This window comes from Lissotriton vulgaris, chromosome 6, assembly GCF_964263255.1.
Source record: "Lissotriton vulgaris chromosome 6, aLisVul1.2, whole genome shotgun sequence".
NCBI classification, from domain to species: domain Eukaryota; kingdom Metazoa; phylum Chordata; class Amphibia; order Caudata; family Salamandridae; genus Lissotriton; species Lissotriton vulgaris.
Genome location: NC_141694.1, coordinates 1,282,088,560 through 1,282,101,419, shown reverse-complemented (window position 1 = coordinate 1,282,101,419; position 12,860 = coordinate 1,282,088,560). Strand labels below are relative to the sequence as shown.

General features: G+C 48.7%; 1 protein-coding gene across 1 annotated transcript in view; it reads right to left on the bottom strand.

The window, feature by feature from the left end:
• MTFR2 (mitochondrial fission regulator 2) overlaps window positions 1-11,144 on the bottom strand; it is a 147,736-nt gene extending 136,592 nt beyond the window's left edge. Inside the window, exon 1 of the mRNA XM_086927415.1 lies at window positions 10,992-11,144. The gene's annotated coding sequence lies outside the window, so the exon portion shown is untranslated. The remainder of the gene's footprint in view (window positions 1-10,991) is intronic.
• Between the last annotated feature and the right edge of the window lie 1,716 nt (window positions 11,145-12,860).

The window sequence follows — 12,860 nt, the reverse complement described above, 5'->3', positions numbered from 1 at the left end:
CTTTACACAAGGAACAGCAATAATACATGAGGAGAAAAATTACAAGTGGACAAATTACAAAAGCAAACGTTAAGTTACATGAATCAAAAGTGACAATAGTGAGCAACCAAAATACATGAGGTAGCAATCGGTACATTACAGGAGGAAAAAGTGATATGTGTGCAGGTTACAAAAGCGTACAAAGTACAAGTAGAGGTATAATACTGCAATAAATGGCAGACACTCCAGCACAAGAACAAACGTTACATAGGCAATGGTGGCACTTGTGCAAGTATCTAAAGCAAACAAAAGTGAGAGGTAGCATACAGTGTGATACCAGAGAAAAGTGACGTGTGCAAGTTACAAAAGGGTACCATACACAGGTATAAGGGTAATACTACAGTAAATGGTAAACACTCAAACTGCCAGAACACACTGGGAAGGCACTTCCCATGCACCAGCTTCACCTCAGCCTCCCCCCTGGCTACCTGGATACCTTGGATGACCCAGAAAGCTGTGTTTTGTGCTCCCCTGCCAGGACATTTTCCCGAGGCCTGGAGGGCTGATAAATTTACTAATTGCAGGGCCCTTACCTCTGTTCATGTGCTCCTGAGATGAAGGTCTGGGGAGGGCTAAGTAGGTTAGTAATAGCAGGGGCTTTGCTGCTTTTCACGTGCTCCTGTGCTGGAGGGCTGGAATAATTTTGTGACAGAAAGGGGCCTTGCTATTTTTTTTAGTTGCTCAGCATGTAGGCCATTGGCACCTTTGCCCTGTGTCCTGTGCAAGAACAGTATCCTCCCACTTTCATTCCTTGTCTGTGCAAATAGTGTTTCATGAAAGAGCACGCCCCTTGAATGTGGGCCACGCCCCTTAAATATGGGCCACGCCTCTTGAGTGTGGGCCACTTTTTTTGTCAGTGCCCGGGCCGAATTGTGATCCCAATCCGACCCTGTCTCCAACGATTAAATTAGCTCTCCAGCTACTTGTAACTAACTCTACTGTGTACAGCCAAGCCTCCCAAATTAACAGCATTACATGGCTGAATTAATATATGTACATCCAAATTAAACAAGGATTGCCAATGCCAATAGGTCTTACCTATGGGTGAGCTATTGGCTTTGACAATCTGTTGGGGGTGGCAAACTGGGGGTGGCAAACTGGGGGTTCGGGGGGGATAACTGGACGGTTAGAAAAAGCGCTATGCAGCTGCTAGCACTGGCCACTACATAGCTTTTTTTCCTTCCGGCAATTGGGAGAGTGGAGCATAAACCGAGACGGGTGCAGCTGGAAATGTTAGAAGAAACATGAACATGTGGGTAGGAAAGGGGAGAAGGAGGATGGGGGCAGGTGGGGGAGAAGAAACAAGATGGGGGCAGGTGAGGGAAAAGAAACAGGATGGGGGCAGATGCCGGGGAGAAGAAACAGGATGGGGCAGCTCGGTGGGGGGGGGAGAAACTTGTGTGTGTGAGGGAAAACAAAACAGGGACAGGGTGGATGAAGAGAAGGAAAAAAAAGCACTATGACACGACCGGCGTTGACCGCATCATTGCGCTTTTTTTTCTTTTGTTGACGAAATAGTACCAGTATCACAGAGCGAGCAGCAGATAGCCAACGAAGGGACACTAAGCAAACTTAATTCACATGTGTTTGGTCTATGCTCCACAGAAAGAAAAGTAAATGACGCATCGCAAGTGCTACCGGATTAAAAGGCAGCAACAAAGAGTGACAATGATGCCAACAAATAGTAAGCAATGGGCGTGTTGTGAGTCCCCTATAGGGGCCACTGCGGTTTTCCCTTATGTTAACTACACACATAACAGGCTGCTTTTGCTTTGCACATGTTACACAGTAACACGCTTGTTTCTGTGTCACATTTTTATTTTCAAAATATGCTGCACTTGTTTTACACCAGATGTGGTGGTGATCAGGATACAAATAAAAGGGCTGCTGAAGTCTCTACAGGAAATCTACTAGTGTTTATGTACTCTTTATTGTTGCAGTAACAATTCCCAAACCTTGCTCCACCTTCAGTGGAAATTTAAAATTTGGGAAGAAACAGAACATATTTATAGCCAGACAGGAAATAAATAAGAAAGATAGTATACATCCCTGAAGGGTTGGAATTTAAAACTAAAAGGTTAGGTTAATAACAGAGGTGTGTGTATGGGGATGTGGCTATTAGTTATGGGTAACAGTTGACTGTATGTGATCAAAAACACCATGGGGCATATGGATAAGAAAGTGGTGGAGCGGGGGTTAGCACCAAAATTGCTAATACCGCGCTTGCTCGCTTTAGAAACGCAGGGATGCGCAGTATTTACAATAATACTGAGCACCCTTTGTTTCTCCCTGCACTGGCGCTAATTTGAGCCGCCTAGCAACAACGCAGGCACCCTTGCACTAGAGTGCAAGGGTGCCTGCGTGGAAGTAATTACTGTTTATGTGCAGGGAGGTGTCCCTTCCTGCACATAAACAATCCCAAATGGCCGTTTGTATCTTCTATGAATGCTGCTTTGTGCAGCACACATAGAAGATGCAAATCGTCATTTTTTAAATGAATGTTTATGTGCAGGAAGGGACACCTTCAGGAATATAAACAATCCTTTATGGCAATTTGCTGTTTCTATGTGTGCTGCACAGTGGAGCACACATAGAAACAGCAAAAAGGAGATGATTAGTTTAGTTTCATAATAGTTTATTAGTCAATTCAAAACATCATCAACAGCTCCCTAAAAACAGGCACCATCCCGGACTGCCTCAAAGTGGGCCAGGTCACCCCCCTCCTGAAGAAACCAGGTCTCGACTCCAACGACCCAAACAACTTCAGACCAGTCTCAAGTCTACCCTTCCTAGCCAAAATCCTAGAAAAATGCGTGCTTCGTCAACTCAACAACCAGCTCGACAATATCAACCTTCTTGACCAAAACCAATCAGGCTTCAGAAAAGGCTACAGCACCGAAACCGCAATCCTGAACATAGTTGACGACATACGCAACTCCCTTGACGCGGATCAGTGCTGCCTACTCATCCTCCTAGACCGGTCAGCGGCATTCGACACGGTTGACCACAAGCTCCTCATCAAGGCCCTCAAAGAACGAGTAGGGGCGGGTGACATGGTCCTGAAATGGTTTGACTCCTTCTTCCAGAACCGCTCCCAAAGAGTAAAAATAAAATCGTTCTCATCTGATCCTCTCCCTGTGTCCAGAGGGGTCCCACAAGGATCCGTTCTCTCCCCTCAACTTTTCAACACATACATGGTCCCCCTCACCACCATACTGAAAAAAGCCAACATCCCTTTCCACCTCTACGCAGACGACACACAGATCTACATAGAAATAACGTCCCACAATGACATCCGAAGACTCAATAACACTCTAAAAGAAATCCAAGACTGGCTAGGGATGAATTACCTCAAACTCAATCAAGGAAAAACAGAGATCCTCCTCATCTCTAACAAAGACAACAACCCACAAATAATGGAATGGCTGAACGACATTGACGCCCTCAGTGGAAATCTCACCTTGACCAGCTCAGTAAAATCCCTGGGAATCACCCTGGATCACAAACTAACGATGTCAAATCACATCAAGAACTCCGCGAAAAGTGCCTTCCTCAACCTGAAGCTCCTCAATAAAATCAAACCTCACATCCCACAAAAAGACCTCCTACAAGCCACCCAAGCTTTGGTCCTGCCCAGACTGGACTATGGAATCGCAACCCTAACCGGCACAGCCATATCCCACCTAGCGCCACTAAAAACAACCCTCAATGCAGCAGCCAGAATGGTCTCAGGTGTAAGGAAATTCGACCACATATCCCCCGCACTCAACGACCTGAAATGGCTCCCAGTGGAAATGCGCGCAAACTTCAGAACAGCCTGTCTCACACACAAAGCCCTACACACAGGGAAACCGGAATATCTAGCCTCCAAACTCAAGAAAGCTGGTCAATCCAGAAATCTCAGAAGTTCAAACTCCCTACTACTCATCCCCTTGAAAACCCGGAAACAAAGAACCGCCAACCGCTCTTTTGCTGGCAACGCCCCGAAAATTTGGAACTGCATCCCAGTGGACATCAGAACTACCCCGTCCTTTACGGAATTCAAGAACCGCCTAAAAATCCTCTACCTCAACCGTGCTTTCCCGAACTCTACCTCAATAGCGCAATCGAGAACCTTAACTACCTCATAAATACTACCTCAACAACGCGACAGGAACCTTGAATACCTCAAAAACACTACCTCAATCCCGCCCCTCAGGCGGCTGTTAATTTGCTGAACTTGTATGATGTCTGTCTATTTTTCACTGTACTATTTCGCTCTCTTTCCTCCCAATCAAATTGTGAAGCGCTCCGATACCCCTGGGTCTGGCCAGCCCTATAGAAAACTCCAAAAATAAAATAAATAAAATAAATAAACGTGATCAAACATACAATTCAGCAAGGTAAAAAAAAAAAAGAATGCATGCAAAAAAGACTAAAAAAATTGTCATGCATGAACTTCATCCATTTGGCATCTTATCGCTTGTCCTTCACTTTTTTAACTTTCCTCCCTAACTATATAAGAAAAGATGCCAAATACAGATATTAAATGGATCAAAATGGCTGATCAGGGGTTGATTTTTTACCCTAATGTGTAAAGTGCAAAATTGCCATACAGGCAGCTGGAGTTTACATAAATAGATCGCTATAGATAGTTAAAGTGCTTATATGCTGAACTGAGGCGGGTATATGCACAGTGCTGGATCGAGCATAGTCTTTCCCCCTGTAAAATTTCAGGTGTGCAAAACTAGATGAAATAAAGCATTTCTGCTCGCTTCGCCGTTAAGACCACGTTTTTTCTGGTAACAATTTTTGCGCTGCCTCTGATTTACGCCACCCTTGTAAATAGGGGGCAGTGTCAAAATCAATGGGTGTTGCAGCGGAACGCCCACCACAACACCCATTGCACACCCTTTCACGCTAAGTGTAGCAGGAAAGAAGGCCTCATTTACAAGCCGGCGTTAAGTAGCTTAACGCTGCCTTGTAAATAAGGAGAAGTGTTCATCACTACAAGAACGTCACTAAAAGAGACGTTCCTGTGGCAATGGGGGCTTGTAAATAAGCCCCTGTGTTCCATTCTGGGCATTCAGAATAACACTCAACAAAGGGCAGGCTGATATTTGGAGTGCAGAAAGAGTTTATAAGTTTTTATTTTTGCAAAGTTTGGCAAATAACGCCAGTAGAATTCCAGTAAAAGGGTGTGTGACTGCAAGGTATTTTCATCCACAACTATGCTTGACCCTGAAAATAAACATTACCTCCTCGTCCTGTCTTCCTCGCCACAGTAATCTACATATGAGCCTCCGGCTCCACACAGAACTCCAAGTAAAATAAAAGAGCAGCGCTCTAGTCTCCCCTCCCTCCTCCAATATGGCCCCCGAGGCTTCCACCAATCCCATAAAGGGACACATATCCAGCCACTCAGCCTGTTCTTTTTTTCTGCACTTCTCCGAGTGCTGTGTTCCCTGCTGGTCAGGTGAGTGGGCTGGGTTCCTGCTTTAGCGGTTCCCTTAGTCCGTGGGTATCTGGTTGGGGGAAAGTAGTGTTTGTTTCTCTTTTGCATTGTGCTTCCGTTGTTCGTATGCGTGTATGTTTCATGGTTTTTTTCCCCCTTCTTCTGCCTCAGTGCCTCGTGTCCTGCCTAGCGGACGTACGTGGCATTCATTGCGGCTGGGTATGCTGTGTGGCCGGGACGCCTTGTGTCCTGTCGACCGTTTGGTTACTTGCCTTTTGCCGGCCGCGTGTCCTGCTGAGCGGACGTTGCGCGGCCGGGGGCATTGTCGGGGGGGGGGGCCGGAGGCTTCCGTGGGCGTTTTCTTACCTGCTGCCGGTTGGCGTCGGCATGGTTTGCTGCCTCTTCGCTCTCTGCTCCTTCACGCATTCAGGGCTCGGCGGGGCTGGGCTCTGCTCTCAGTCTGTGGCTGTGGGTGCGCGCGCGGCGTTTCAGGCTGCATTTATTCATTGAGCATGCGTCGAGGTGGGGTTTGTGGGGTTGCTTGGCAACCTCGGGTCCTTAATTTGACGGACTGTTCTACCTTTTGCCTGTGTTTGTATTACACTACTTCACGTGGCTGGCTGTCATGGATGTTTCATCTGATGCTCGTGCTCCTGATTCTTTGGCTGTTGCTTCTGGCTCTGGGGTGCAAATTCCTTCAATGGAGATGTTGCAGCAGATGATCAATTCTGCTGTGTCTGCTGCTTTCAGCGGTCAGGTGCCTGTCCCTCCTGCGAAGAAGGCGAGGGTTGAGGGCGCTGCTGCTCCTGCCGATTCTGAGAATGAGGAGGAGGTTGATGTCAGGGGTCGCTTTGTGCAGGGTGCCGACCTGAAGGAGGTGCTGGGTCACATTCGCGATAACTTGGTGTTTCCTGCTTCTGTGGTGCCTCTGGAAGACGATCTGTTTTCGCAATATCATCGTCCTGAGCCTGATTCTTTGCCTCTCCATTCCTCTGTCTTGAAGGTCCTGGAGAATGAATGGAAGGATGTGGACAAAGGTTCCTTTCCTCGTTTCTTGAGTAGGAGGTACCCTCTTCAGGATTTTGCGGTGAAATACCCTGCCTCCGTGAAGGTGGACTCGTTGTTGGCGAGCATGTCTTCCCATGGGTCCGTTGTCTCGGAGGACTCTTCTCCTGCGGACCCGGTTGACCGTAAGGTGGATGGTGCTGTGAAACGCACTTTTGCGGCTGCAAATTTTTCTGTCCGGGCGGCGGCCTATTCCTCTTACACTATCCAGTCCTTGCTCAAGGATTTCCAGTCTCTGTCGGAGTTGTTGGACCAGGGGGAGGATGTTTCTTCTACCCTGGCGATGATGGAGCAGCAGGTCCGTCTACTGTCGGATGTCTCCTTTGATTCACTGGGGGCTGCTGCTTCTGCGGCCGGATCCTCTGTGGCTGCGAGGCGTCAGTTGTGGCTCCGTTCCTGGAAGGCTGATGCTGCTCAGAAGAACTTGCTTATGAAGATCCCTTTCTCTGGGGTTAGACTTTTTGGTTCGTCTCTTGACGACATGGTGAAGAAGACGGCAGAGGACCGTAAACTGCTTGCTCCTGACCGTCCTGGCAGATTCCGTGCTTTTGGTTCCCAGCGGTCTTTTGGTACCTCGAAGAGGGGTCGGGCTGGTCAGCCCTTTCGTGGACGGGGGCGTGGCCGGGGTGCTCCCTCCTTTGATAAATCCCGGTTCTCCGGCGCTTCTGCCTCCTCCGCTCCTGCTTCCAAATCCTGACTGGATCGCTCCTGGTGTCGGTCCGGTTGGGGGTCGACTTTCTTGCTTCATGGACTCTTGGCGCGAGACTGTGTCAGACCAATGGGTGCTTCGCGTGATTTCGGAGGGGTTGCGCATTGGATTTGCCCAGACGCCCCCAGACTATTTCAAGGCCACTCCTTGTCCCGGGGTTCCGGTGAAGCGGTTGGCGCTTTTGGACGGCATCGCTTCCATGGTGGTCAAAAAGGCGGTGATTCCTGTGCCCTGCGACCAGGTGGGGAAGGGGGTGTACTCCATTCTTTTTCTGGTGTCCAAGCGCACGGGGGATCTTCGACCTGTGATGGACCTGAAGTGGGTGAATACTTTCGTCCCTCACCAGGGGTTCAAGATGGTTTCCCTGCCTTTGATCCTTCCTCTGATCTCTCAGGGGGATTTCCTTGCTTCAATCGACCTGAGGGATGCTTACCTTCATGTTCCTCTTCATCCGGAGTTTCAGAAGTTTTTCCGGTTTTGTGTGCAGGGGCGTCATTACCAATTCCAGGTATTACCTTTTGGACTCTGCTCTGCTCCACGGATCTTTACTAAGATTCTGGCTCCTCTTATTGGACATTTACATGGAGAGGGGGTTAGTGTTTTTCCTTATCTGGACGACATTCTAATTTCTGCTTCTTCTCTTCCTAAGGCGGAGTTGCATGTCCAGAAGGTGTGCCAGGTCCTGACGCATCATGGGTTCCTAGTGAATGTGCCGAAATCCTCCCTGGTTCCTGCACAAGAATTGACATTCATTGGGGCTCTGTTCAAGACTCAGTTGGGGATGGTGTTCCTGCCCCCTCCCCGTGTTTTGTCCCTGATGTCTGCTGTTCGCTCCCTGTTGGTGGGGGTTTCTCATCCTGTGAGCCTGTGGTTGCGTGTTCAGGGTCTGATGTCGGCTTCCTTGTTGACGGTGCCATGGGCTCGCCTTCATATGTACCCGGTGGTGTCCCACATTTTATCGCATTGGGACCCCTGTTCCCTCGATATGGATGTTCTGGTTCCTATGTCGGAGGGGGTTCGGGTGGTCCTGGGTTGGTGGTTGGACGAGGGTCATCTGTCCAAAGGCCGCCCTTTTCTGATTGTTCCCACCCGCGTGGTCACTACCGATGCCAGCCTGCTAGGATGGGGTGCTACTCTGGGGGTTTCGGCGGCTCAAGGGATTTGGCCTCAGTCGGTTTTGTCATGTTCCTCCAACTTCAAGGAACTGAAGGCCGTCCTTCTGGGTCTGTTGGAATTCTCAGCTCTTGTTCAGGGTCACCACGTGCAGATCCGGACGGACAATCAGGTTGTGATGTCGTATGTGAACCATCAAGGGGGGTGCAGGGTTCGCTCCCTCAGTTGCCTGGCTCGTCGGATTGGTTCTTGGGCGGAGGTGCATCTGTTGTCCCTGTCTGCCATCTACCTACCTGGGGCGGTGAACACTGTGGCGGATTGTCTGAGCCGGGTGTTTCCTTCCATGGGTTCCTTGTCTCTCACGAGGTGGATGTTCAGGAGGTTGCGGATGATGTTTGGTTGTCCGGTTGTGGACCTGTTTGCCTCCCAGGCCAATGCCCAGACCCGTTGTTTTTGCACGATTATGCCTTGCCGGGACGCCTGGAGGGTGGACGCCCTTTCGTTCCCTTGGCCGGAGGGTCTGCTGTATGCCTTTCCCCCTGTTCCCCTGCTTCCGGCTGTGCTACAGAAAATCAAGAGGGAGGGGTCGTTGGTGCTTCTGATTGCACCTTGTTGGAAGCGTCGCCCTTGGTTTCCCCTTCTGAAGGAATTGACGGTGTCTCCGGGGTGGCCCTTGCCGTTCGTGCCGTATCCTCTGATGGGTCCTCATCTTCCACTGCCGGTGTTCCGTTCCCTGGGTCTGCGGGCCTGGCTCTTGAGAGGGAGTCTCTGATACGTGGCGGTTGTTCGGTGACTGTGGCTGGTGTCATTCAGCAGTCACGGCGGCCTTCTACGCTTAAGTCTTACGCCAAGCATTGGGATCATTTTGCTTCTTGGTGTGTTGAGCGTGGGCTGACATTGGATTCTTTGGATCCGGCTCGCATTCTGGACTTTCTGAACGATGGGTTTGTGTTGGGTTTGGCCATCTCGACCCTTCGGGCTCAGTGGGCCGCCATTCGGGCTTTTCATGTCCTGCCTTTGGTGTCCATTTCTCCGTTGGTTGCTCGACTTTTTAGGTCTCTTTCTTTCCAGCGGCCACGTCCTATCCTGCGTCCTCCTCCTTGGGACCTTCCTTTAGTTTTGCGTTCCTTGCAGTTGGCTCCGTTCGAGCCTTTGGAGTCTGTGGACCTGAAGTTTTTGACTCTCAAGGTGGTGTTTCTGGTGGCGATTGCCTCTGCCAGGCGTGTGGGTGAGTTGGGTGCTTTCCTTCGTTCTGCCCCGTTTTTGTTGGTTTTGGCGGACCGTGTGGTCTTGCGCCCTCATCCCACCTTTGTTCCTAAAGTGGCTTCTTTTTTTCACCGGTCTGCCGAGGTGGTTCTTCCGGTTCTGTGTCCTGATCCCTCCTCGGCTGAGGAGTCCCTTTTGCACCTCTTAGATGTTCGGCGTGCCTTACTGATTTACGTTTCTCGCACTTCTCCCTTTTGTAAGGTTGACTGCTTGTTTGTAAACTATGGTTTGTCGCGTCAGGGTATGAAGCCCTCCCTGTCCACGATCAGTCGGTGGATTAAGGAGGCCATTCTTTTGGCCTATGCTTCGGTGTCGGTGGTTCCGTCTCTTCCTGTTCAGGGTCGTTCCACCAGGGCTGTTGCTGTGTCCTGGGCTTCTTTCAAAGGGGTGTCTATGGAGGATGTTTGCAGGGCTGCTACGTGGTCTTCTCCGCATACCTTCATGTCCCATTACCGCCTCCAGATTGGGGGTGGGGGTTCTGTTTCGTTTGCCTCTTCTGTTTTGACTGCTGGGGTGCCTTAAGAGGTTGTCCATTTTGGGTTATTGTGCCTCTGTATATTAAAATATGTTTCACTGCACTGATGTGGTGGTCTGTTTTTCCTTACATGAAGCTGTTTGCTTTGGTATCGGCTCATATGTAGATTACTGTGGCGAGGAAGACAGGACGAGGAGGTAATGCCCCGGTTACTTACCGGTAATCTTCATTACTCCGAGTCCATGTCTTCCTCGCCACAGTATAGTTTCCCTTCCCTCCCGGCCCTGGTGGTGGCTTCATGTCTGCGGCTTGGTTTTCAGGCTGAGTGGCTGGATATGTGTCCCTTTATGGGATTGGTGGAAGCCTCGGGGGCCATATTGGAGGAGGGAGGGGAGACTAGAGCGCTGCTCTTTTATTTTACTTGGAGTTCTGTGTGGAGCCGGAGGCTCATATGTAGATTACTGTGGCGAGGAAGACATGGACTCGGAGTAATGAAGATTACCGGTAAGTAACCGGGGCATTAGCAAAGCTAATAGGTATGACGCTGGCTGCCAAACTTCTGGTTTTGTAAACGCTTATCGTGTTGTGATATTGATATTTTATAAACATCTTTGTTGGTTGAGATTTCTGACCCTCCATTATACTTTTTAAAAAAATGCGGAAAAGCAGATTTTTATTTGGGGGGGGGGGGGGTTCATAAAGTACATAGTGCCATAGTAATGCTTGCACTCAGGGGAGTTACATTTTGTGGCAATGCACCTCTCACTAGATGGCCAGTGACTGACCCGTTGAAATTGTGAATGACATATCAGCCAAACGGATGAAGGTTGGCTAACATCAAACCTAAAAAAAGATAGTACTAACTCGACCTCGCACTTTTAGAGACCTACCTGCGGGTGGACTTGCTGGCGCATTTCCGCCCTGATCACCCTGTCATTGCTTTAGAGCTAGACACGTAACTAGATACGGACAGATCTTCTGATCTTTGACACGCCCGTTCGTCAACTCTAGTCTTGGACACTTTTCATACACTTCCTTTTCGCAAATCAGAAGTATGTTGGCTTAACAACTACATGCCGTTCAAACCTCGCGCTGATCCACCAGTATTGCTTTGCCATTGGGCGACGGCTCATCTGCCTACAGACAATGTTAACCAATTGCTGCAACCAGGACACATTTCTATTCTACTATTGGTCGAGACGGCAAGAGACTACCCAATAGTATACGGAGCTGAAATGGGGCTAGAAAGGGGACAAGTGTTGCTTTTCTCTTTTCTTAATGTGGGCTGCAGTAGTGGCCATTGTGAGACTTTGAGACCTATATTATATACAAAGTCTCTCGAGAAGGAAGTAGGTTGATTGTTGTCGTGCACTAAATGTCAGTGTGGCGCGCTGGATTAACAAATGATATGAGGTGAAAGGACTTCATTTTACCAAATGTTTCTCAATAATGCAATACTAATGTTTGCACAGGGTCATATTTCAAATTCAAATGTAAACGAGTCTACTCTGACTGTCATGTCAATATAATCTACTCTTCCGTGAGATAAAACGAAGAACATCAGTTTCTGTTTCAACATGGCTGCTATAGCTCACTAGCTATTTGAGTTGAGTTTATATAAATAACTTCCGGATCAGTAGCTACCGATGATGTATAAAATAGAGGCGGGCGGTTTAGATGCTTTGAGGCACAGATGGATTTACGTTCAGTTGTTGGCGCTGTGCTTGTAAGCGAAAAGCACAACTTTATAACTGTTTATTCTGTTAGGAAGTTGAACAAGTGCACTACTTAGCGCACTACTTGGTGGTTGGACCCGGTCTCGAAGTGTCACGATCTACTCTAACGCTACGCTGCTCTCGATGGCGTCCCCCCAAGGCTGTCGGCCTCCACCGACACGCGCTTGAGTTGAGCTGAGCGTTAACGATTTCTAGCGCTAAATTTTGGTCATCAGAGCGCTTTATGAGGGAGCTGGATTACGTTTTTTGTTGTTTTTTTTAAACGAACGGGGAGAAATTCAACGATTGGCCCAGAGTCATAGCTGAGAGTGCCAGCTGCGGCTCAACATCCTGTGTGTTTTAGGTGTCGCCTAGGCAGCACTTTTTCTTCCAAGATCTACTGTATTCAGGGGAGACGATGTGGTCCGACTGCTAGACTGCCGACTTTGGTGCTGGAAACCACGGTTCGAGCCTCGGGGTCCCGTCCACATCCTGTGATTCTGGGAATCTGCCTATGCCTGAACGTGTCTTTGTGTAATATAAAGGTGCTCGTGTAAAGCGCTGCAATACCTTCCGGTCGAGTTCATGCTCTATAAATCTGCATTAAAACATAAAACAGGTCTCGCATTTGGTACCTTATGTGTTTAGCCATGCAACAGTTGGTGCATATTCTGCTGCATAACTAAATACATAAAAGGTCCAAAAAACGAGACCTCTTGGCTATGCCAATGCGTGTTTGTTTTTTTGTTGCTGTTTTGTTTAAGTTGCCAGATCTACAATAGCTGGACATGGTTTTTGTTAACAGTTCTTTGCATCAAATGAACTTGTTTTCATTGCTCTGAATGTTGTTTCCATTCTGGTTGTAGGAAGCAGGGGGTTGCCAAGCTGTGCTAATGCTTGAACTTTGCAAATGAGAAAAAGCCTGGTGCAGGCGCAATTTACAAGTGTGGAGTAAGTAAGCCCCAGGCAGCATGACTCTCTCACAGGAGTTCATGCACTGCACCTACATACTCAGCATGGTTTAAGGAAACACGACCCACTCCC